Source organism: Episyrphus balteatus, chromosome 2, assembly GCF_945859705.1.
Source record: "Episyrphus balteatus chromosome 2, idEpiBalt1.1, whole genome shotgun sequence".
NCBI classification, from domain to species: Eukaryota; Metazoa; Arthropoda; class Insecta; order Diptera; family Syrphidae; genus Episyrphus; species Episyrphus balteatus.
The window spans coordinates 123,296,838-123,323,680 of NC_079135.1; the positions used below are offsets into that span (position 1 = coordinate 123,296,838).

General features: G+C 29.5%; 1 protein-coding gene and 1 non-coding gene across 2 annotated transcripts in view; one reads left to right on the forward strand and one right to left on the reverse strand.

Annotated features, from left to right (window-relative positions):
* Positions 1 to 15,408, reverse strand: part of LOC129911890 (broad-complex core protein) — a 102,743-nt gene extending 87,335 nt beyond the window's left edge. The window contains exon 1 of the mRNA XM_055989888.1: positions 15,349 to 15,408. The gene's annotated coding sequence lies outside the window, so the exon portion shown is untranslated. The remainder of the gene's footprint in view (positions 1 to 15,348) is intronic.
* Trnaw-cca (transfer RNA tryptophan (anticodon CCA)) lies at positions 14,615 to 14,686 on the forward strand. The gene has a single exon. It is a non-coding gene; the product is annotated as a tRNA-Trp (tRNA).
* Positions 15,409 to 26,843: the final 11,435 nt, after the last annotated feature.

The window sequence follows — 26,843 nt, forward strand, 5'->3', positions numbered from 1 at the left end:
AGAAGATGCTTTGAAACAAGCGACTGAATTAAATAGGAAGGTTTTGCCTGGATGAATAGATGGATGGATGCTTGGATGGATGGATGGATGGATGATGGCTCAGTGTGTTTGATGGTGGTTATATTGTATATGCGAGATTTATACGTGCTATAAGCTATTGTTACTTGGGTCACAATTTCATCATTAGAGGGAGAATAAAAATAAAAACCAGAGTGTCATTCAACAATACTTGTCATTGCTGAACGAAAAAAAAAAAACAAAATTAAACGTAAAGGAGATCTAGTTGAATGCACAGGAGTGTTTCTTTTGTTTGACAACATCCATACAGTCGATTTATATAAACTTTCTATGCGATTTAAGTTAAGCTATTTTCATTTGCAAATTAAAAATATATTGAAGCATAACAATTATCAAAACCTTGCAGTATGACGCCCTTTGGCGGTGGCTTAAAAGGATTCTAATATGGCTTGTTTTCATGCGATTTATGCATATGACCCTCGGTTAAGGTGATAAGTTTTTAGTCGCAATATAATCCCTCATTAAAAATACCATCTCCCCATCATTGCCTACAAGACCAACAATAAGTAAAAATTTTTGTTTAGCAACGACTTAGGGCTCACTCATTCTAATATGATGGGTCTGATTCATACATGGAGAAAAATGGGCACCTTAAAATAAGATAATACACCCCTACTTTTAAATCCTCCCTCTTAAAACAATATCTACTATTTCCGCTTAAAGTAAGAGGAATCCGATTGAAATCTGTTAAATTTAAGTTAAATCTCATTTCATTTTGATATGAATTTTCATCATAAGAAATCAATTAAAAATAAAATTTTTTAAATTATCGTCTGCGTTAAAATGTTGGTTAAATTTTCTTCCACGATTAAATTTGACGTTTGGTTAAAAAAAGGGATCAAATTTATTTTTTTGCTGTGCGAATTGGGTTAAAATGTGTTAAATGGGACATTTTTTTGGCACTACTTTGATTAAAATTCCCTCAAAATAAAACAAAATTACCTTCAAAAATGATTTTTCTTATATTCAATTAATTATTTTTTTTTTCACAAAACCCAGCTGAAAATATATAAAATTAAATATTCTAGTATGAAAATGTAAGAAATTTTCAATTTCACATACTTTTTTTTATTTTTAATGATAAATTCCCACTTCATTACGATCAAAAAGAAATTTTTAATGCAGTCTGCGAACACTCATTCTGCTGCCAACAAAATAGAAATATAAAAAATAAAAAAACAAACAAACAATTTGTAGATTTTCAATTTTTTAAGATGAATATTAATTGGAAAAAGTACTTTGTATTATTACTTTTACATTTAAAATTTCAATTCTATCTTGAGAAACGTCAAATTTTAACTACTAGTGTCAAATTTTACCCTGCTCCGCAGCTGGGTAATTTTTAACCAATTTTATTTACCACACTAGTGTCAAAATTTAACCAAACGTCAAATTTTAACTAACATTTTAACGCAATTCGCACACAGCCTTAGTTGAAGCATACCTCTTACCAACAGTGAGATTGGCCTATGATATGGTAAAGCACTCGCCTTTGTACGATCGACCCTCAGTGGATGCCATTTTTTTTTTTTCAATTAAAATGTTTCCAGATAAAAGTTAGATTATTTTCCTCTTAAACCAAGTGGATTTTTTTTTCAATTTGCATATTCAAGAAACTAAGAAGATTTGTCCGTTTAATTTAACACAGAACTCATCTTGACAAAAAACCATGCAGAAATCCGCCTAATTTAATATAGAATCCGCTTATTTTTAGGTGTTTTTTTTTGTCACTAAAATCAGTCAGTTGGAGCTTTGATTTTAGTATGTGGGCCAAAATACTATTTAGTGCCTTAAAAGTTGTCCCTTTGGACAGTGAATTTTGAAATAAAAAAAAAAATATGGACATTTTTATCAATATATTTACATATATTTTAGCTGACATAAAATGGTTATATGTACTTTAATCTTTTATAAAATAACATTTGCACCGATATGTTTGGAATGATATTTCTATATTTATGACAGTTTAAACAGAAAGTGATCAAAACCAACTAACTGCGTTATTTTACTTCAAATTTCAGTTTTATTTTTAAAATCATATAATTAAGCTCTCTGATATTCCTATTTGAAACTATAGGAACAACGTAACTCTACTAACAATTTTGCTTTTATAATGCTTTACAGAAGCAACAATTGCATCTGTAAAGCTTGCAAAAAAAGGAACATTTTTTAGACACTAAATAGAATATTGACCCATGTATTTAATTAATCACTATTCAGGTACTAAAGAGTTAAGTCACAAAATTTCATTTTTGAGGTTTTGGAGTAAGCTCTTTCATTCTGGTATCAAAAAACGTTAAACCTACTACAGTAACTCTTTTATCATCAATTTTCAAACATATTACAGTTTTCAATCTTATTTTCTTTGTGAACTTTAAACCCTCTTGTAGCTGCGACTACGACCAAAGAATTTTAGATATTATTTTCAACAAAAGTCTAACAGGCAAAGGGTAACTACATAAATTGTTGATATTAAAGTCAACAAAACATATGTAGAATTTAAAGATTGTTTTCTAAGCCTAAAATAAAATTGATTGTTGAAATAGGTTTTTTTTTCAGTCAAACAATAAAATGACATGACATTGTATTAAGTAATATTTGAAAAAATGCATAACACATTCAATTTAATTGACAGTAATCATGACATTCAATTTAGTTTCGTATAATTGTTTTTTTTTTTTTATATTTTAAACGAGTGTTAGTTTATAAGAATTGTTAAATATCAATTAAAAATCTATGTTTCCATTTGAAAAAAGCACTTTATTTGTCTAGTTTCTATTAATTATTTATCAATATTATAAAATTGAGTAGGTATCTGTCAATATGTACTCTATTTTTTAAGCTGGTGGTCCAGTCAAATGAAACACAGGAAATGAACGAAAATATTTGTATGGTTTGGTATTTTTTTGTGGTAATAGGCGAACTTTATATGTATATGAGACTTCTTGCATTACACGTATTTGCATGTGAAAAACTCTACCTACATCAGGTTAAAAATTATTCAAAAATATCTTATTTCTTTAAAAATAGACAATAGACTAACTGCTACACAATGTTAAATCAAGAAACTTGCGAACAACCTCAAAGCACTAGTGGAGATCTTTTTTGCTTTTTTTAATGAAATTTGATCGAGTTCAAATAATTCTAGCTCTTTTTGTAGATGTCTCATAGACCTGATCGATATATATATTGAGCTAAGACAATAAGCTTTCGGATGGTATAAAATTTTGTATAGGTTGTTAGGGAAAAAAACTGGAATTAATGACGTGAGAAGATAAAAATTCATGTTTTCTTTGCTTTTTTTGATGAAAATGATTGTTTTCAATAAATTATTTTTATACTTTTTGCGCATTATACAAATTTAAGTATGGCTTTATGAAATGAAAGGTGAAATATATCACATGATATAAAATTTTTTATAGGTTGTCATTGAAAAAAATTGATTCAATAGCGTGAGAACATAAAATTATATGCTTTTTTTTGCTTTTTTTTGATGAAAATTGATCGAGTTCAAAAAATTCTAGCTCTTTTTGTAGATGTCTAATAGACATGATCTATATATATATTTTGAGCTGAAGCAATAAGCTTTCAGGTAGTATAAAATTTATTATAGGTTGTTATATCAAAAAAATGGATTTTTGGGTGATGGAAATGATTTTTTTCATTTTTTTTTTATAAGAAATGATTGTTTTTAATAAATTATTTTATACCTTTTTGCGCATTGTAAAAATTTAAAAATGGTTTTATTATTAAGAAGATATATTTGGCTTTTTAATGGTATAATTTTTTTTTGTAAGCTCTTAAAATAAAAAAAATTAATATAATGAGAAAAGAAAAATAGTATTTTTTTTTAGCTTTTTCAAATTATGATTGTTTGAAATAAATAAAAGCTTCAATTGACTCATTTTAAAAGCACACAACCTGTTTTCTTACGACGTTATCACGTAAAATCATTGTCCGTAAACCGGCTTTACAGACAATCTCTTTTTCAGAAAAAATTCTGTAACTTTTTAACAGAGCTATTAGCGAAAAAGTAATAATAAAGTAATAGCGTACAACTTGATCTTATGTATAGTATCAGTTACTGTCTCAATATGTTTTATTTAAATTTAAAATTACGAAAACACAATTTTCTACGCTATTATCCTCCGAAAGAAGTATGTATGTTATTTGATTTCCTATAAAACAAATAATTTACCAATGGAATTTGATTGTTGTTTTTTTAAAGCGTTTAAAAAATTGTTTTTTGCATCATTTCTCCTTCTCTTCAGTTTAGTGTTGGCATTTATTGAACAAGATTACAGATGATTTTTAAAATTAGACCATAAAAATAGCCATATTAAAGAATTTTAACCGCATTTCAATGTTCTCAAAGGAATTTTGATACCATACCATCGCCATTTACTTAACGATCTGGTTCATCATTTAGTTAGACCCTATTCCTGAAAAGCCCACAAAGGTCAGTACTTTACTGGTTTCTTTTAGTGTTGCCAGAATATTTTTGAGGCAAAGAGCTGATTTTAAAATATCTTGGTGCCAAAAGTAGCCACTTTCAAAAATGGTCCAAAAAAACAACACAAAAAATTTTAATGGTATAAGGTTTTTGTTTTTTTATTTTCAAATAATTTTTTTGTTGATATATTCTAGGTTTCTTACTCATTTAGGGGCGTTTAATTAGGTTTTAAATGAATATGAAATGAAAGATGTATGCAAATTTGTTTTCTGTTCACAACTTGGTGGATTTCTGCTGTAAAATGCTTCGATTTTAAAGGAGCCTTAAATCGCCAAGTTTAAAATTAAAAGAGCCAAATTGTGATAAATCGAAAATCAAAATTTTAAGGAGCGAGTGAAAAGTTCAAGAAGTCTGATAGCTAGCTTTGGCAACACTGGTTCCATTAATTGTTCAGCAAAAATAACTAGTTTTTTAATAAACAAACATTTGTTAAAAAAAATATTCCACATACGCCACAGTGACCGCGTAGACCAAAATTTCGAAAATTAATTTTATTATGCGATTTCTGGAACTGTTGCAAAATATGAAAGTAATTGGGTTCAGTTAAGTATTCTGTACTCTTAAAACTATAAAATTATGAATGCTTGTTGCCATATCAAAATCTCAAACGAATATAACTTTTTTATTTCATTAAAACCGACAAGAAAAAAATGGAATGTGAAACTGATAGGGAATGCTCAACTTATAATATAATCAGTTGAAAACTTGTTCTTTTAATTTTGTGTGTTCTTGTGTGTACCTAGTCTTCTTGCTGTAGTTTACTCTGCACATAATTTAAAACCATCTCACATTTTTATTGTTAGAGTTAAAGCTTAGAAATTAAACGAATACCTACCTATTATTTAGTTTAACTACCATCTCCAGTATAATTTCATCAACTATTACAACAAACATAGAATAGTTACATGATTCCTAAGCTCAAAAACATAGAACATAAAATGTTGTAGGTACATAAAAGAATGTTATTTAGACGATATTCTAGCGACGCTTTATGTTTAAGAATTAACCAACAACACTTCAAAAAAAAAAAAACCTCCCAAACCACTTGTTTTAAGCCCCTCGAAATGTTTTTCAAAAAAAGGAGGAAAACTTTGTGTTTATATTTTTTTTTTAACTTCCCATCTAATGCTCATCTCTTTCTAACTCGGCGACTGATTACTACTTTTATTGCTAGCGAGCGAAATGCGAACAAATGAACGCGCACCCACCTAACTTGCTACCACTACCGCATCGGGCGGCATCCCCTGCCATCACTGCGCCCATTACTACCCTACAACAACCTTAGTTAAAGTTTCTTCTTGTTTCTTCGCTCCATTCTGTTGGGGTGGTCTTTTGCTATATTTTGAACATAAAGCCCCGATGCTCAGGCTCAACTGTGTATGAGTGTTACTGGCATATTAGAGTGTGTTGTTGTTGTTGTATATATGTGCGTGTGTGCAGGTTTTTCCCGTTATTTTTAACTACGTGTTCACAGTTAAAAAATCTCATCTTGGTTTTTCTTTTTTTTATTTATATATTTTTTTTTTATTTAAAGAGCTTTTTTTATGCTGGTAGTGTGTAGTTACATCCCTTCTATTGAATAGCAGAGCAACATTTTCTATTCTGTAGGTACTTTTCACTTTTTTACTTGCGATATAGGTACTATAGGGCAAGTTTAGGATTCGTAAAAAAAATCGAACTCGAGATAACAATTTTACATGACATTACGATGATGGAGAATGCCAAAAAAGTGGGTCCGGCAATTCTGTCTGTCTGTCTGTCTGTCTGTCTGTCTGTCTGTCTGTCCGTCTGTCTCTATCTGGAGCTGCAGCCTAAACGAGTGAAGTGATTTTCTTCAAACTTGGTAGTTAGCAGTTTTTGGTGATTCCCTAGAGGGGAAATTGAAATTTTTTTTTTATTACCAAAACTAACGGTACCTGCCATATAACGGAAATAGAAAAGTTAATTTTTTTCAAAAACGGCTCTAACGATTTTGATTAAAATTTTTGTGTGTAATACTACACATAAGGGCCAACTTTTTAAATAAAAAAAATATTTTTTGTACCGTTATTAACGGTACCTGTCATAGAACGGTTTTTTTCGTTTCTGAATATCTCGTACAAAATTAACCCGATTTAAATGAAAATTTTTATACAAAAGTGTGTAAGTAAAGATAATATTAAAATTTTAGAAAATTTTCAAAAAACGCATTTTTGGTTTTTTAAAAAATATTTCAAAATTTTTTTTTGAAAAATCAATTTTTTGAAAACGGATCAATGAAAAATTTTGAAATTTAGTTTTTATGTGTAAATTAATTATTTCTTCAAAATGGCATACCAACTTTTTTTTTGAAAAATGTTAAAAAAATTTTATATATAAAAAATTATTTTTTTAAAAAACGGCTCCTACAATTTTCAAAATTTTTTTTCTAAAAATACCTTTTTATACGAGAAATAAAATGGCATATTTGTTTTTTTTTTTAAGATATTTTAAAACGGAGTTTTATTAATTATAAAAACAGATTTAATTTTTTTATACTACTTATGAAATTTCTTCAAAATATCGAATTTTAAATTTCTTGAATAAAAAGCTTTAACATTATAGTTACTTTAAGCATAAGAGCAAGTACGTGCGACCCCAGTCGTGCAATTTATTTTTTTTTTCGTCTTGGAGTTTGTTAGATTTGTAATGGGTTGCCGCTTATTCATAAATTTATTAAAAAAAAAAAATAATAATACTAATTGTTATTGAATATTGTTTTTATTTATTCATGAAAAGGAAGAAGAAATTTTGTATGTAGGTACTAGGGTGATAGAATAGGTATATGCTTAATATGAGAACGACCGAGTCTTTTTCAAAAATAAGAAGCCAACGAAGGTGCGTAGATGGAGCTACAAAAAACGCATTTTGTCTTTCATTAGATAATCTTGCTTGCTTACAGTTCTTTTTTTTTTGTCAAAAACGGTTCTAACGGTTTTGATTACTATTTTGGCCTGCAGTATTACACAAAAGAGTCAACTTTTGAACGCTTTTTTTGGGTTTCTGAATATCTCGTACAAAACTAACCTGATTTTAACGAAAATTTTTATAAAAAGCGTTTAAGTAACCGTAATATTAAAATTTTACAAAATTTTCAAAAAACACATTTTTGGATTTAAAAAAAAATATTCAAAATTTTCTTTTCAAAAATTAGTTTTTTGAAAACGGGTTAGTGAAATATTTTAAAATTTTGTTTTTAAGTGTTAATTAATTATTTCTTCAAAATAGCATACCAACTTTTTTTTTGAAAAATGTTAGAAAATTTTTATTAATGAAAAAATATTTTAAAATTTTTTTTTCTAAAAATTCCTTTTCATACAAGAAATCAGATGGTTTCCTTTATTTTGTGAACAGAACAGAATTTTTATATATTTTACATTAGATACTGGTGAAATTCCTTTAAATTATGTATAATCTACCTAAATTATAATTTACAGTAATTTATTTTCATAGAAAGCTTTAAGATAAGAGCTACTTTTACCATACGAGCAAGTACGTGCGACCATTGAATAATTATATATAGAAGTGACACCGGAAAAAACATCCGCTTTGTTTGAGGGGTGGCGCTACAATCGTTACAAGAGTGGCGCCACAATCGTTTTAGGATTGTGTATTCGATGGCCGAAAAATTCCTTAAAAGGACTTTTGGTTACTAAGTAACCACAACTACTATATTATTTATATTTGGTGTATTTGTATTAGTTTTGTTTTGTGTTAGAAGTGTGTTTGTTTATTTTTGTTTCTGTAATATTCAAATTGAATTTATTTTTAATTTTTGTAATATTTTGAATTGAACATTTATTTTTGAATGTTTGATTCTTATGTATATTTGAAAGGATTTTGTTTTTCTGTTTTTATTAACGACAAGAAGATTTTTCTTCAACTATAGAGAGTTTATTTAATTTTGACTAGGGTGCTTTTTGTAATAATATCTAGCTGTAGTTCACATTATTTAAATGTTGTCTGCATGCACTGTAGCATATACTTACTATTTTCTTAAACCCCATATGCAAGAGTAGGTAAGGATCAAGTTCATACAATATGGCCATATTACACATTATTTTAAAGTATTTTAATGCATATTTCAAATATTTTAATACAATACGAAACTATCTCGATTATTTGCTTAAAATGATTTATGTATGCAAACAAGAACTTTGGATTTACGGCTTTGTTCAAATTTGCAGTTTTTACAAAATGTTAAATTTTGGAAAAAAAATCTTTTCGTACCATTTTTGGATACTTTTCTCTGTTTTTAATTTTTTTTTAATCTAAAATTTAAACGATAATAATTAATAAAATGTTGAAATAAACTCACAAGAATTTGAGTTTATTTGAAAAAAAAAAAAAACTGTAAAAAGGTCTATTTTGATCGCAAATGTATGAAAATGTGGTTTTGGATAGTTCCAATGATTTTCCTATTTCACCATTTGAAATAAAATATTTGGTTCTAATATCCTAAAACTAGAAGAATGTAGCTTTTACATGCTCTTTATTTTGTCATGATACTATATAGTCAAGCTATGCATTCTCACCAAAAAAAAGTTGAGATAACAATCAGATATTGCATTACTATAGCCCTGTTCCATTGGAGAATACTAATAGTAGATTTTTTTGTTCATCTGTCAGTCTGTCTGTCTATAGCTAAACGGATCTACCGATTAACATTAAACTTGGTATGAAGTATTTTTTGGAGACTCTCCAGAGGGGTTTTTAGAACTAATTTTTTTTACCAGAAATAACGATACCTGCCATATACCAATTTCGGAAATGTTTTATTTTCTCGAAAACGGTACCAGTAATTTTGTTTAAAAAAATTATAAAATAGTTTTTGGGCAATCATGGAAATGTTTTAAAATTATTATTAACCTACCGTAGAACCGTTTTTTTTTTCAAATCTGATTTTCTGCCAAACTGCCAATTCAATTTTAAAGAATTTTTATATGGTTTAAATATTTATATAGTTTGAATATAAAACAGAAAGACAATTTGGAAAAATAATAGTTTTTGGATAAAAAAAATTGAACACTTTTTTTTGAAAAATCAAATTTTCGAAAACCGGAAATTAATTTTTTTTTACATTTTAGTTTTGAATGTTGAATAGTGATTTCTACGAAATTGCATACCAATTTTATTTTTGATTTTTTTTGTTTTAATTTATTTATAAGGTTCCAACGATTTTGAAATTTTTTTTCTACAAATCTTTCTTAGTAGAAGAAATCAAATTGAATAGGTACTTGTTGGAGGTATCACGAATTCTGCTTTGTTCCTTTAACTTTTTGGACTAGTGTATAAAAACAACTCAGGTTAAAAGCTGTACTCGTTATGAAACTCAACTATTAAATTTAGCCGAGCGTTAGCCTTGTACCTGAGTATTAAATTGTTTATTGGTAGGGTGAAATATATATAATTCAGTTAAATATTTAAGTCAGCCTTAAATTTGATTATTGGTAAGGCCCGTAGAAACTAAAATTTACTAATTATAAGTTTTTGTGAATAAAACTTCTTATTCAGATTTCTTTGGCACAAATTTATTTGTCATGAAGTAAAGTTTTTAGGTGGAGTTTTTATATATGTATTTATAATATTGCCAAAAAAAAATATAATATAAAAAAATAGCAATCTCTGTGGGGATACGAACTCAAAGAGCAAAAGTAAAGAGCAATCACCTTGTCACCTACGCTAATAGGACTATTGAAATAAGTGTAACTTTCATGCCCTATAAGCTATAACGTGCCTAGGATATACAACAATAATTATTTAATTTTGTTCAAATTCTCGTCGTTAATATAAATGTTTTGTTTTTAGTTTTGAGTTACTATGGATACATTTATAATGTCAAATAACTTTTCAATATTTTTGTTTGATATTTGTGTAATTTTGTATGTATGAGTAAAATTTCCATATTTTCTTTTTTCATTTATAGGATGTCGATGTGTCGATAAGATTTATTTTTGTTTGATATTTGTTTTATGTTTTATGTGTGAGTAAAATTTCCTTATTTTTTTTTTCTAATTTAGGATGTCGACATGTCGATACGTTTTATTTTTATTTGATATTTGTTTTCTAATGTTTGTATTAGTGAAATTTCCTTTTTTAAAAACAAATTTTTGGAAATATAATTTTCTAGGACAAGCCCCATTCTCTCTGGACATTTTTTAGTACATCTAATTGCCGAAAAAAATAAAATTCTGTGGCGCTAGAAACTATCGGTGTCACTTCTATATATAATTATTCAATGGTGCGACCCAGTCGTGCATTTTATTTTTCTTACATTTTTTAATGATCTCTTTGAACCTGCAAGTTCTCTTAATTGTTTTGAAAATTATCAGTTGTCACAGAAGTGTTTTCTTGATTCCTGGTTTTACCGTAAACGACTCAACCAATTTCTACGAAAATTTATATATTATTTTTAGTAACTTTAATACTAAAATTAACAATTATTTTCAAAAATAAAAAAAAAAAAAAAAAAAATACATTTTATGATTAAAAAAAATTTTTTTTTTTTTACAACCGACTTGAAAAATAAATTTATAGCAGGTGAATGTAAAGTGACGCCAATTCTGGCACATTTTATGATTTATTCTACACAAATTCGTTGTTGTGTTCAAAATACACGGTCTGCAATATCAAAACAACAAAGTAATACCTTTAAAAATATGTATTTCTTTTTAATTGAATGGGTCACTGTGGTGTATACTCAACTTTTTTATTTATTTATTTATTTATTAATTTTATTTTTTATTTATCCACAAAATTTTATTTGTTTTGATTTCCAATTACAGAGGTTATTATATTTTCAATAACTGGTGTTTTTGTGGTAACTCAGTACCACATTAATGATTAATTTCATTTATAATTAATAAATCTATTATTGTCAAAAATGTATGTATAACTTTAGAAAAAAAATAATTTGTAAACCATAATAATCGGATACTTTGCAAAGTTTGTACTTATTCTTTGTTGCTGTTTGCATTGAAATCTATCAAATTTTGCTAAAATTGACTAAGTTTCATATTGGTTTGGAAACGACTGCTAATTGCGTTTACATTCAAAATATATTAAAAAAATTGGTTACATTATAAAGGTTTAATTTGATTGAAAATTAGTTTATAATTGGTTGCAAGAAAGAATGTAATATCACTGTTCTCTAGTTTTGAGCTGTGTTTAAAGTTTCAGGCCTCTATAACTTATCGCAAAGTTTATTTAATTACAGAGTTCAATCTGAAATTAATCTTTACCAAGACAAACTGTAATATGGATAAAAGAAACTAGCAAGACAGTAAATCATAAAATAAAATTTCTAGCTTTTTCTAGAAATTCAAAGGTTCAAATTAACAAACTAAGTGAGTGAAGTTTCTTTCATCAGTTTTGTGTTTTTGATAACTTTCATTGTTCAAATTTGTCAGAATTTGATCCTTTTTCTCTCTCATTAACGCCTCATTATACCTACCATATTTCTATTTGACCACCACTACCACACCGTCACGTGTTTCAATTCCACTAAAACAAAAAAAGAATTCGCAACAGCAGCAGCTGCATACACAACTCAAAAACCCATCAAATCTCAAGAACCAACTATGCTTCAATATAATATAATATAGGCTTATAATAAGTTTCCTCTAAAACCCACTTATCTTCAAGGATTTTTTTTTTTCTCTTCATTTCACAGGACGATTTTCCTGCACAAGTGGCAACTCTATTCTATGCTACATTCAGCCAGAATGATGCTGCTTAGAAGAATTGCTATTGCTTTTTCTGCCTCTAAAAAAAAAAGTGAAAAAGTCGGGCGGTAGTGGCGACGGCGGCGGTAACGCTCTGTGTATAAAACCGTCGTCGTCGTTGTCGGGCGGCACTGATGATGACGACAAGCAATGGGGGTTGATCAAGAAGTAACGTTGCTTGATACAAAAAAAAAAAACAAAAAAAAAAAAATCCCCTAGTAGTTGTAAGTGGATATTTTATGTAGGTATGAATTTATATTTTATAACAATTTTTTTATTTTACGTCTTTTTTTTTTCGCTTCTTTTTCTATGCTTTAACAGATACTAACTTACCTCCTCTACCTACCTACAAGTAGTGTGCTATAGTATTAGTGGAGATGTTAAAAAAAAAATTGAAAGAAATATACACATCGCGACATAAAGGTCGCTTTTTTTTTCTCGTTCTTGTTGTTGTTGGTTCTATTCCTATATTGCTTTTGTATGGGTTTTTTTTTAATTTTAATTTTTTTTTCTCTCAAAGTTAAAGGGGGTGGTGGATTAGGATGAATTAGGATAGGAACTACATCCGAAATGGGGGTTGGGGGGGTTGGTTGCAAAAGAAAAAAGATAAGTTTCAAGCATCGTATACCTACTAAATGTAAAGGATTTTTTGTTCTTTATTGTTGTTGGTATAAAAGTATTGATTGTGTTTGTTTTGGAGGTCCTGGAAAGTTAGAGCGGGTTAAAAGTGCCCTTTTTTTTCTCATTTATACAAAGTCATTAGACGAGTGTTCATGACATGTCCTTTGTTCTTTAAATGAAAAAAAAAAAAAAAAAAATAAAAACAAGTAAAAAAGGATTCACTACCGTACTCATGTGTGGCGCAGTATGATAAGCAAAAAAGGATATAGGTAAAAGTAAAACCCGCTTAATAGCTAGATACAAGCATATTACCGTCACAGACCATTGACTATTAGCACGCGAGCAAGAGCAAGAGTCCATATGATCAACAAGAATTTCTAATAAATTCATACACACACACCTACGAGAAGTGTGTACATATTCTCGTCCTTCAATATCCTTCGATTGGATGATTTTCGTCTATCATTTTCATTACATTTTCAGAAGAGTGTGCTTCCAAGGTAATTTTTCGCAGTCGCCGCCGTCATCATCATCATCATCATAGTCGTCGACGTCTTCTTCGTCGTTGTGGTGGTCGTCCGTCTCAAGGACTTTTGTGATGATTTTTTTTTTTGCTTGTACTCGTAATTGTTGTTGTTCTGTCGGTTCATTGTTATCTATACCTACAACCTACCTATGAGAGCGAGCACTCGCTATGGAATATGGAGGTCGGGTCGGTCGCAACGCAATATCTTCGCAGAGAAATTCACTTTCACCATTTTTACCCCACATGAAGGACGACGAGGACGACAACAACGAAGAAGACGAAAAATGTAAGTAAAATGTACAACTCTGACAGAAAGATTGTGGGCGTTTTGGGGGGGTGGGGTGAATATGGGTGAAGGTGGTTTGGGGTTGAATGGTAAAATGGAAAGGAAAGTCAGGAAATCAAAACAAAAACCAAAAGTCCTTCTCAATATGATGCTGAAAAGAAGGTAAAAGAAAGTCGCACATTGCGAAGCTCGTTTCGCTCTGGAGATGTCTGTGATGGGGTATAAGGATATGCGTGTACCGGCAACAATGTGGAGTGGCGATCTCTACTCTCTGCGATGCGATATGGTGGAAGGACATTTTCTTTGGAAAATAATTTCGTTTTCATTTCGACCTACCTACGAGTTATATATAAGTGAAGTTGGAAGAGTGAATGGTGGTATAGGTTTAAGGTACCTACTGGTTGCTTGCTTATTTTTCTTTTTCTTAATTTTCTTTGGTGGTCCAGAAAGTAAGAACAAAATCATTTTTTTTTTTAAATTAGTTCAGTGGGCTATCGATTTAATCTACTGACTTCTCAAAGCATTTTCTTTTGTAAAATTTAAAGTGATAGAATTTTTATTTTTATTAGAATCATAAACATTTGACATAGACATTGGTTTTATTGAGTCTTGGGAGGAAAACTTTTGAGACTATTGGAAGAAATAGTGCTGAAAATAAATTACCTATCAGTATATTGTGAGTAAAAATAATCCCGTTGTAACAGCCTTTAAGTTTAATTTCATTGCAAAAATTACCTTAAAATTCGAATTCAATTAATTTCTAAAATTAAATTTATTGCACAGTAGTTCTTAACTGCACTCAAAAGTAACACTCAGACTGAATGCATTTTGACACCAAATGAACATAAGACTCCGTGGCGCAACGGTAGCGCGTCTGACTCCAGATCAGAAGGTTGCGTGTTCAAATCACGTCGGGGTCAAATTATCATTTTGGTTGTTTTTTTTTTTTATTTTTTTTTAAATTCTTCTATTTAAATGCCACTCATGAAATTTTTGAATTTTTTTTTTTCGGAAATATAAAATGTATTTACAGTACATTCTCGATTACCGCAACTAATTAAAACAAGGGTGGTTGCAATGACCGAGTAAATATTTTTTAGGCTCGATCTGAGATGAAAAGCGAAAATATCAGAAAACCAACACTAACAAAAAATATATTAAATGCAACAAATTTGTGTTCACTAAAATATAATTGATATGAAAAGAAACAAATGGAAGTGAATTCATTAAGGAAAGTACGTAATTACGTACATGATGTTAAGTTCTTTACACAAATTTAATTATTTTTTTTTTTCGATTTTTTAGTTTGTTAGATTTTTAAAATTGACATATCTCGCAGTTTTTGAACTATCAACAATTTTTCTATAAGGGTTAAATTTTGTTCGGTTCATCGAATTTTTGTATTGAAAGTTGCACTTATCGAGTCAATTTTTGCAAAAGAGTTGCGAATTGCGATTACTGCATCAATATTGATAAAAATTGAGGTGTTGCGAAAATCGAGGAGTTGCGTGAAGCAAGAGTTGCCTTAATCGAGAATGTACTGTATTTGTAAATTAATTTATGTTAAAAAAAAAAAACTTACCCGTTGGAATGAAATGTTTTAAGAATAGTTTTCTTCAATTGATTTTTAATTTATCTGAAAAGAAAAATATAAATATTTTGTTAGGTATTAAATTATACCAAAAAAAAACTGTTCTTTGTTTAGTGATAATACAATTACTGATTTTTTTGAACGAAAAAAAAATATCCATAATTTAAAACAATTTTGACTCAAAATAAGTAATTTTTGTAATTTATGAAAAAAAAACTTTATTTTTATTTTTAATTTATAAAAAAAATTTTAAATTACCAAATGTAACGCACATACAGTTTTTTTGTAGGTAGTAAAAAAAACTTTCTGTTCTATTTTCTGCATACAAAATATGTAATTACAAAGAAAAAATGTTTGCATTAAGAAAAACAATGCAAAAATATTATAGCAATGCATTGAATATTTTTTAAATTAGTTTTAATATTACCGGAATATTGTTGTTGAAATAATATGAGGCCAAATAGTCAATTTTTTTATAAATTCGAAGAATATTAGAAAAAAAATATTTAATAAACACATTTTGCATTGAAATTAAAAAATAAATTGTTCTGCATAGGAAAGTTACATTTTTAAAGAATTTTTGTTTCCCAATAAATATTGTCTTTTAAGTACATAGTTCAAATGCATTTTTTTAATTAATTTTTTACAACTCTGATTACAGGTGCCATATTTTGTAATTTACAATGTTTGTTGTTTTAATTTTTTATAAAAATATAGGCTTTTTGTTTTTTTTTAATAACAGTGTAAGAGAACGTGTTTCTTAAATTACTTAATATGAAAAAAAAACTTGAAATTTCTTGCAAGTATTAAAATCAGTTTTTAAATTTTTTGAGATGCAAATGTAAAACTCCAATTGATTTTAGCTTTCAAAATTAATTCTTTGAAAATTTAAAGTTAATGTTGGAGGAACCAATTTTTGGGCTTCTGAAACTTCAAAACAAAATTGTTTTTTTTTTGTAATCATATCAATCGTTTTGAACAAAAATTATTTAAATTTCATATTTTATTAAAATTTATGATTTTTATCATGAGTTATGTTCCAAGAAATTATCTCCTTTAATTTTAATTATGTCTTTCAAGGTGCAAACTTGTTTAAAAAAATGATTATTGCGAACTTGATTTGAATTTTATATAATTCTCCATTATATTTTTTCTAAAACTGTTATTTCATACTTTGTCTGAAACTAATTATTACATGGTTTTTTTTTTTTTAATTTGAATTTAAAATTATGCATACTTAAATTTAAATAACTAAAGTATTTTTGAATTTTAGAAAAATAAAAACATTTATTATTATTCATATTCAATCGCATCGATTTTTTAAATTTCTCTTTTTAAATGACGATTTTAAATTGAATGGAGGTTAAATTGGGTCTTGGAACCGTTTTTGAGAAATATAAGAAATATTATTAATTGCAGGATTTCTATTTCATCAATAATAATACATAACACTGTATAGTGTACAGTGACTGTATGTCAGAAAAGGGTATAAAATATACACGGGCAGACACATATCACGTTTTGCAGAATTCGTTGCACTCAATTCAAAACGGTATGTAAAAATTCCATACAAAATAAAATTTCTTTTAAGAACTGAACAAAATTTGCAGGAACTATGTGTTCATAAATTTTAGCTTATAAAACTTAAAAAAACATTTGAATTCAGTATTGAATCAACTGCACAGAAATTATTTGTTTTCTTTTTAATTAAAAATCACGCAAAGCAACACCAAAGTTACTTTACATGATAGTTCACTAGATATTCAATTGTTTTCCAAAATATCCAGAGATTCTTACGCTTACTTTAGGTACAAAAGACAATCTTAGGTAACTTTGTTTGAGCTTGTATTTATTAAATAGGTAGGCGACCGTTTTAAAAACGACAGTTAAATATAAAATCATTAAACTGTTCACAAAATACTATCTAACAATTTATCAAATTTTATTGCTTTTTCTTCTATCACTATTTTTCTCTTATGTACACATTAATGCCTATATAAATCTTTCTCTAAAAAAAATCATCTAAAAGCTCCCATTAAAAAAAACTGCTCTATACCCTCTCTAAATTCAAAAATCAATATCCACCAAAACTTAGAACGATGAAAAAAAAGAAAATAAAAAATAAAAAGAAAAGAAAATCTATACAGAAGTTGTTAAGGAAAAAAATAATAAATAAAGAAAATATGTATCCCTGATATAAATTCAAAGAAAAAGAAGAGAACTATCCATTACTTCCAGGCACATTCATTTCTTTTTTTATATTCCGCACTTTTACCTATACTATACTTGTACCCATCAACATCATTTCATTTCTTCGTTCTCTCTCACTCTCTTCAAATATAATACAAAAACTCATCTCCCTTTTAGAAGAAACATTTCTAATTCCCTTTGCTGCTTAACCATTCAGCCACTAAAAAAGCAATAATAATATCCCTTCACATCCTCTGCAATAATACTACGGCAAATATACCCTTTACCCCCCATTTTTTCCATTCTTACTTTAGATATTTCATCGACAACCCATTGTGTCCTTCCAGAACTGCTACTAATGCTGCTGCTGCCACTGCTGTTATTCTACTTTTCTACCTTATGCACAAGCTCTAGCTCCCTTGAAAATAATACAAAAAAAAAGCACCTTTCCCCACACCCTCTAACCACCCTGTGTGCGCCTTCTAATGTCGTTTAAACTCGCATCATTGTATTACATTTCATAGTTGAATATAAAGATAGCGGACGATTTATGTCGACCTACCCTCTCAACCCTCTGCTGTCACCCCTAACCCCCCTCCCAAATGAAAAGAAACAGAAATTAAATTCAAACACACATAAAAACCCCCCCGAAAAAAAGGATGCTAGATGGATGGGTGCTACTGTTAGGGGTACCAATACCTACAACAACTATAACGACACCACACAATCAACGCGGCAGCATAGTGCGGAGGGTATAGTGCCGTTACACAGAAGCAACCAAAAAAAAAAAAAAAAATCCTTAGTTCCACATTCTACCACTCTCCATCTCTCGATCTCAGAACTCTTACCAGCAACTGTGAAGAAGGACGACTTGAATAATAAAAATAAGAAAATAAAGTAACATCACAACATTACAGCACAGTGGTATTACTTTTCTTCGTCCTTGTACAAGAGGCACCATCAGAAAAAAAAAAATAGAAAAAACCCTTACCCCCTCTCTAATACAATTCGTCTCAATCCCTCTCTTCGCAGCCCCCACCACACACATCATTTGAAAGGGATGCTCGCTCACTCGCGCTATTTTATAGCGAACGACACGACGACGAGCTTACTGCTTACTACCTATACAAAAACTTAGAAATAATCACCAACATAAATCTCTAAAGCAGTAGAAAAGAAAAAGATGAAGCACAGGGATGCTTGGAGAAATCCAAAACCCCACAACTCACACCCCAAAAAAAAAACTCACTGCCAACATCCCATCAGTACCTAAGTAATACAAAGCCAAATCCAACGAGACGAGGAAAGAATAAAATATAAAAAAAGAAAAAAAAAAAATCGTCCTGTTATACAGTCGCGGCGCGCGCGGTAGCTGTAAAGAAGAAGGAAGGACTCTCGCTCTATAACAGTAGCGGTGTAATAGCGGCAGCCTTTAATTTTTTTATAGTTATTTCAAAACGAAAACGAGCTTTCCTCATGCCTTGCCCCCTAACCGACCCCCCGTTTTACATCTCTAAACACAGAACGCGCACACGACGGTCGTAACTCACCCCCTTCTATTACGAGGGGGGAATATATAAATCTTCTTTTCAGAAAATAAACACTAATACCAGAAAGGAAATAAAAGGAACTAGAAAATTTAGTATCTATACAAAATTTTATGAAAGCGCAAAAGGACGACTATACGACGATGAAGAAAAATAAGAAAAAAAAAAAAATCTTTTTCAACAAAAAAAAAAGGACCTTAGCAAAGAAAACCCCAAAAAAAAAATTTTGTTTTTTTTTTTTGTTTAAAATAAGAGAAATGTGAAAAACACAAGGAAGCACAAAAGTTTTCATTTTCAAATCACCACCCTCTTTCTACTTTCTATTTTTGGGCTCTCTACGACGATGACGACGACGACTAACATTCAGCAACAAATCGCCCTTTCTTCCTTTTTTCTTATAACAGCATCCCAATATTCTTCTAACGCTAACTCCCAAACCCAAACAAACAAAACAAAAAAAAAAACCTACCAACTACACTACTACATCACTGCTTTTTGCCTAGTTTTATATAGCCCGCGAAATTGAACTAAAAATTTACACAGGAAGAAAACTCCAAACACAAACTAGAGGATGGGAAACTACCTGCTAAAAATTATTACTTCATCCTTAATATCGCTATAGTTCGCTTAAAGAGGATGAAGAAAGATGTGGGTATTTTTTGGAGTAGAAATATAGAAGGTTGAGGGGGATTTGGGATATATTTTCTTTTTCTTCTTTTTCTTTATCGCTTTTATATCTTTTTCTAAACTATACAACTACAACGGTAGCTTAAGAAAAAGAAAAAAAAAGGCCTCGAGAAATAGAAATAAGAAACACAATATAGACGATGATGATGATGATGCTGATGGTGATGATGGTCGGCGCGGACTACAGTGGACCAATTTGACAGAAAAAAAAAATGAAATGTCGTCAAACAATTTCTTTAATTTTCTTCAATTAGATTTCACTGAAGCAAGCGATGGACAATCGTTAGAACTTCTAAACTCAAATTACACTAGAAATTGTCCCTTTAATAAAACTATACTTTTATAAAGGATTTTTGTGTGCTGATTCCGAATCTGAAGTCAAAATTAGCTTAGCACTTCACGTTTTTTAGATATTCAAGTTAGAAAATCACGAAAACCATTTTTTTGCTGTTTTCGAAGCAATATTTTGGCGTAATGTAATCTTCTTCAACTAAACTTGTCACGGTTTATAAAAGAACTTATTTTTTTCTTTCAAATTCAGTTTCAATATTCTCAATATCTTATTTATTATCTCACATATCTAAATTTAAGTAAGTTAAGTAGGTTCTAAAATTATAACGACATTACTTTTTTTTTCACCTCATAAATCACAAACAAATAATTTTTTTTTTGTTCAGTGTAAAAATTGTTGGTTTTGCACTGTGGTTCATTTGTCCAACGTAAGCCTAACTTATTTTTTTTATTCTACTATTTTTTTAAAAGATACAACAAAAAACTTTTTTTCAAATCAAAAACTGAAAAAATTGTGATTCTTTTTACAATGAAAATGTCGTTAGTTTAAAACCGTGGTCTGTTTTCCCAAGGTTATCTCAGGGTAGCCCAATTTTTATTTTCGCTATCCTACACTTAGCTTAAAAGTTATAAAAGTATTAGCTTTTATTCTCCACATAAAGAAAAAAAAGTACGCATACACCACAGTGACCTTTTTAATTTAGAAAAATTAAATCCACTGGTGTTTGCGTTTTACTTGATTGAATGTAGTCCATATAACATTTCTGTTAAGAAGCTAAAGTTGAATTGTTTCATTTCACCTTAAAAACCATAACAAACAAATATTTTTTAATGTGTAAAAATTATTGATTTTTTTGGTTTGCCATTTAAGCACCTAGAAAAGCTACATGTTTAGTAAAATCTATCCAAACATTTTTCAAAAGTAACAACTAATATAAATTAGTGTGAAGTGATTTTTTTTTTCAGTACACGAATAGAACTTTTTAAACTTTTCTGAACTAACATTGGTAATTCCAACAAATTACATCACTTTTTTTTTGTTAGTCCCCTCTTATTTAAAAAATTATGACATGAACATTTTTTTTTTTCAAATTACCAAACTCTTAAAAATCAAAATTTGTTTTATTCAGTGTCCTTTTGAATATTTGCTCTATCACGTCAGGTTTCCGCGGTAACCTAAAAAAAAATTTGTTCGTTTCTTTTTTGAGGTAATCTCGAAAACCTGACGTGTTAGAGTAAAATAGACTTCGAATCTGGCTTCAGCGACCCAAAAAACATATAATTAACATAGTCGCACTCCCAGATTAAAAAAAAAACTTTTTCGAGGCTGTAACATTTTTTGAGGTTATCTTGAAAATCTGACGTGATGGGTCAGAATGGTCTTCGTATTCAGTTTCAGTGACCCTAAAAACCTATGGATTCCACTAATAAATAGCCCAAAACACAATATTGAGAGTTACTATCCCTTATAAAAGGTTTCAGATAGTCATCGGAAATAACCCGTTATCTTAAAAACTGTCCATTTTTCGACTTTCTGCGCATATCGGCTTTTGATCAGGAGCTTCAACAGAACAACATACTAAAATTTCAGACAATTTCAAAGAGGGTCACTTCCCATACAAAATGTAGAAATCTTCGCAACATGACTTTTCCATATTTCTTGAAAAATATGTATCTGCTTCTCTTAACTTAATAAAATAGTCCCACAAACTAGAACCTTATTTGTTAGCCATTTTGTGAAGTCTATATACCACTATAAAATCAGTCACTGATTTTCAATTCACCTGCAAAATTTTGTTGTTGGATGCTATTAAGTCTTCGGCAACATGTTGTTTCCTTTTTCTTGTTCTTTGTTGCTGAGATTGCCTTACTGATGTAACAGCTATATAAGACCTTTCGACACAATAATACTGATTGTCGAAATTATTTACTTATTTTGTTTTATAATTTTGACAACAATGCTAAAGAAATGTTTTTTTGCCGTACAAAATTGGGGGACAAAATTTGCGTAGCCAAAAAGTTGTGGAACTAAAAAGTTGCAAGTACAAAAGCTGCAATATAAGAATTTGTAGGAACGTTTTTCAACATAAATATCAAATCCAATCAATTTTTGCTTCTTAAAAATTTAAAAAGTTCCATAGTTGAAAATGTTTGACTGGGTAGTGTTTTAGGGGGGTGGTATAGTTCGCAGTTTGCCTGGGCTCATATACTACACAGCCTCCGCGGAAAAAGTTACTATCGATTTAGAGAGTGTGTTGTTAGTCGAAAACAGTTTTTCAGCAGTTTCTTTATTTTCTCCCTTTCTTTATGCCTCACCTCACTGAGTTTCTTTGTCCCTTTCCAACCCTCCCCGACCTCCCCTACCTTCAACCACTGAGTTTAGTCCATGTTGTTGTTGTCGTTTACGAGTTTATATTTTTCTACTACTACTATTTTTTTTCCTATTTTATTTCTTCAAAAACTACCCTTAATGGTTGTAAAGCGATGACGACGATAAAAACGGTGTGGAGGATGTATAGGATAGGAATGAAAAAAAAAAAAAAAATCATTTTTTAAGCGAAAATCTTTTAGAAAGTAGAGACGCGCATAAAGAGAAGAGCGACGATGACGACAAATCGAATACAAAAAAATGGAAAAAAAATACTGCGGAGTATTTTTAAGTTTGTGTGCGAAAGAGACGCTCATTGGGCCACATTGTTAACTAAAAAAAATTTTTATTTTATTTTATTCTCTTGCTATTATTTTGCCTGCCACCAGCCACCAACCACCCTCATTCTTTGTGATTTCAGTGTGTACTTGCCTAGTTTTTCAAACTCTCTTTCTGGTGTTTTTTATTTTTTTTTTCCAAAGGAACACAAAAAAAGGGTTGATTAGGGCATAGCATCAGCAATAGAAATTTAACAGGATAAAAAAAAAGGATTCATACCTCTCTCTACCTATATACCTAGTATAGTTCCTCTGACCGATTATTTTTCATTTAATCGTAAGAGCCATAGGCCATCTCATCGGGCACAAGCTGATGCCTTTATGCTTATGCTTGCGAAAGTAAAGGTATCCATCTCTAGTTCACAAAAGGGGATTAAAAACAAAAACCAAAATAAACGAACGAAAAAAAACAACCCTTTTTTTTTTTTGGTTGGACTTGTTCCGAACCGAGGTTTTAGATTAATCATGGGTTTTTGATTGATTGAATCAGTTTTTTTGAGATTTTCTCCCGATACAAAAGGCTCTCTACTATACAGATATATATAAAATATTTAATGTGTGGTATAGAATTGGAGGAATAGAGAGTGAGAGAGAGAAAAAAAATAAAAATACAAAGCAAAAGAAAGAGAGAACAAGAGGAAGTAAAAAAAAAAAAAAAATACAGGAAAATAATACAAATTTTATAGAAAGGGTACGAGTTGACCTCTTCTTTGCGCCAGTGAACCGTAAAAATCGCATTCCTTTGGTCAAACGAAAATAAAATACAAATACAAACACAAACACAAACTTTTGAGAAAACACAAAAAATAAAATAAAATTGAAAAAAAAAATGTTTTTTTGTTCGTCTTTTTTTTTGGTGGTGAATTGAGGAGAGAAGGGAGAATTTTTGAATCGCGAGAATATATAGGTCATAGGTCATTGCTGAAGGTGAGGGAATATCGAGATGATTAATGGGGAAGAAAGGGTTTCCGACTTTTTTTTGTCGGATTTGAAGGGAAACAAAAGTTCAAAAACACCAGGAAAAAAAAATTGAGAAATAGGTATTATTTTTAGGTATATCATATTGATTATGGATTTCAAGCCTTCAAGTCAAAAACTTGTTTTATTCTTATCTACCTATAAGGGTTTTTTTTTGTTGTATCTTTTATTCGATAAAGAAGGATCCCATGCGTGAATCTAATTGCAAGCTATCAAAAAAAAAGTACAATAAACTTGATTTAAGTATGTAGATTTTAGTTTTGTCTAAGACCTTTGACATATTTGCACTTAGAACATAGGGGTTTGGGATAGCTATTGGAATAACCTTTGTAACCAAATGTGTCCGGTTCGGGTAGATTAGGAAGGGAGTGCTCGGCCCACCGAAAACCCTTCCGGCAAGGGTCAAGTCCTCATGAGATTTATGAATGGGTGATATAAACTAATTAAAATATTACCTATCTAAAGTAGTAAAATGTCAGAGTTGATGATGTATGCTCGTTGCTTGACCTATTACTATAATAGTGTTACCTTTGCATAGGGGTTATGATATTGTTCTCTTCGGAAGGGCATTCGTAGAAGTTCGTTCATCGCGTTTATACTTAATAGCCTGGCCTCTAATATTTTATCTAATTTCTAATGCTCTGATAAAATAAGACTCTATTCAAGAAACATGGTTGTAAGTCGTTAGACCTCGGTCGTGTTGCCTCAGCTTGATGTTCCATTTTGTTATTTTTTTTGTTGAAGCTTTTTGATCTTTTTAGTTTCGAAGCAGAAATGAAATTGCATTTTCGTGGGTGAATGATGTCTATTTTATATTTTCGTCAAAACAAAATGTGAACTTTAAAACAACAAAGTGTAGTTTTTCACAGTTTACAACTTCATGTCACCAAATCGACACAAAATAGAAAGAAAAACCGCATATTTTAAATAAAATGTATGTTGTGTATGCAACGAAAACTTCCCAATCTCTTGATTGAAAGTCAGAGAAATCTAGGTTTTAGACATTTTCTTTTAAAAGATGTTTTCTTGATGTAAGTTTTCCTATCGCCTAGTGAATTTGCCTTGGGTCTTTCTCCGAATTACGTGCCTCTGGTTTTTTCCACATTTAGTACCCTGAATGTACATCAGGATTTATATCTTACGATGTGTTTATATTCTTATTTCGTTAAGATTTTTTTTTAATATGCTATTACCTGCAATAGCATATTAAAAAAAAAACTTTTTGACTAGTGAATTCGAACAGGGAAGAAAAAATCGAATGCCTTGTTCGAATTCACTAGTCAAAAAGTTTTTTTTATAAAAATCAAAGTATTTTTCTAATGGTTTTTTGTGCGCTGAGCTCGAATCCGAAGTCAGAAAAATTCTATCACATCACGTTTTTGAGATATTACCATGCAAAACATCACAAAAATAGTGTTTTGGACGTTCAAAATTCAATATCTAAAAAACTTTTCACGTTAGAGCTATTCTAATGCTAGATTTAAATTAAGAAGGTCAAAGGCCATTAGAAAAGTATAATTTAGTTTCTATGGAAAATTATTTCTCGCCAATATTACTGTCATTTACGGAAAAATCGATCTTAAAAATCGTTTTTTTGTTTTTTTTTTTCAATTTTTCTCAATATTTTCTAAAACAAAAGTATAGTTTTTCCACACAATCTTAAATAATAGGTTTTAATCTAAATAATTTCATTTCAAACTTTACAAAAATCAAAAATTTTTTCGGTAACTTTTTTGATTGAAAAATAGGCTATTTTTTCAGATTAAATTCGTCAAAAATCCAAAAACTCACTTTTTGTTCAAAAAACATATTTAACAGATAGAAAACATAACAAAGTAGTTTTTAACCAAGTTTTGTTAAAATCCAACGATTTTTGTAAAAGATAAAAATAAAGAATAAAAAAAATTGTATTTTTGCATTTTTTCCAATATTTTTGAGGTTCTAGAAAAAAATTGTTTGAGTAAAAGTTGTAGACATTTATACTACCTACAACTTTTGCATTTGTCTTTTTTCGATAGGACGTCTAGTTTTGACAGAAATCGTAAAAAACCATGATTTTTGACACCCACCCCACTTTTTCGCCCACCCACCCCCTTTTCTCCAATTTTTTTGTGGGCAATTTATTTTTCCCCTTTCATATACCATTTATCCTAAATTTTCCCACCACTCATATGCTGCTAATAATTTTTTTATTTTCAAAAAATATTGGCACTGGTCTATACAAGGATCAAAGGGAAAATATTTTTTTGAAACATTTTTTTTTTAAACCAGAAAAATTGGTTGATTTTTTGTGTTCATAAAGGTTTTTAATAGCGTGCAACATTTTTTAAAATTTTGTATTAAAAAAAAAAAAATTCAAAAAAGAGATGTTTATTATAGCTTTATAAATTTTTTTTTTTTAATAAAAAAAAGTTCTTTTTTGTTTGCAAATTTTTCTTAATTTTATAAATTATATACATAGGTACATAAACGTTTATGTACAAAAATTTTCGTTGAAATCGGTTAAGTCGTTTACAGGAAAATCAGACATCATAAAAACTTTCTATGCAATGAACCGTCAATAACAATACTTGTTTTATATAAAAAGTAGGTATTTTTTTCAATAAAAATTAGATCCGTTTTTGAGAAAACAACCCTATCCAGCAGGCCTTAAAAATTCAGTTTCCACTCTAAGGAATCACCTAAAACCATTACCTACCACGTTTTAAGCAAATCTCTTCTTGGGTTTGGACTGTTGCTTGATACAGAGGCAGATAGACTGACAGAATTGCAGAACCCACTATTTTTGCAGCTTTTGAAAGACAAAATTCACCACTTCAAGGTCGTGATAGATTGTTTTTTTTGCAACTGTTCCTTAAGTGATTCTTACATTTTTAAGAATTTAAAAAATATTTCATTGGAAAATAAACTAAATTCTTTCATTTTTAGTACCCCATAGTCCAATGGTTAGTACAATGGACTGTCACGCCAGCAGAGGTTCTGGGTTCAAATCCAACCTATTTATCCTTGAATTATTTTCGGAGGTTTGTCGCTTGCGAGGAATCAACAAAACCTGAAGGCTAAAAGTCAACTATATCTATATTTTAA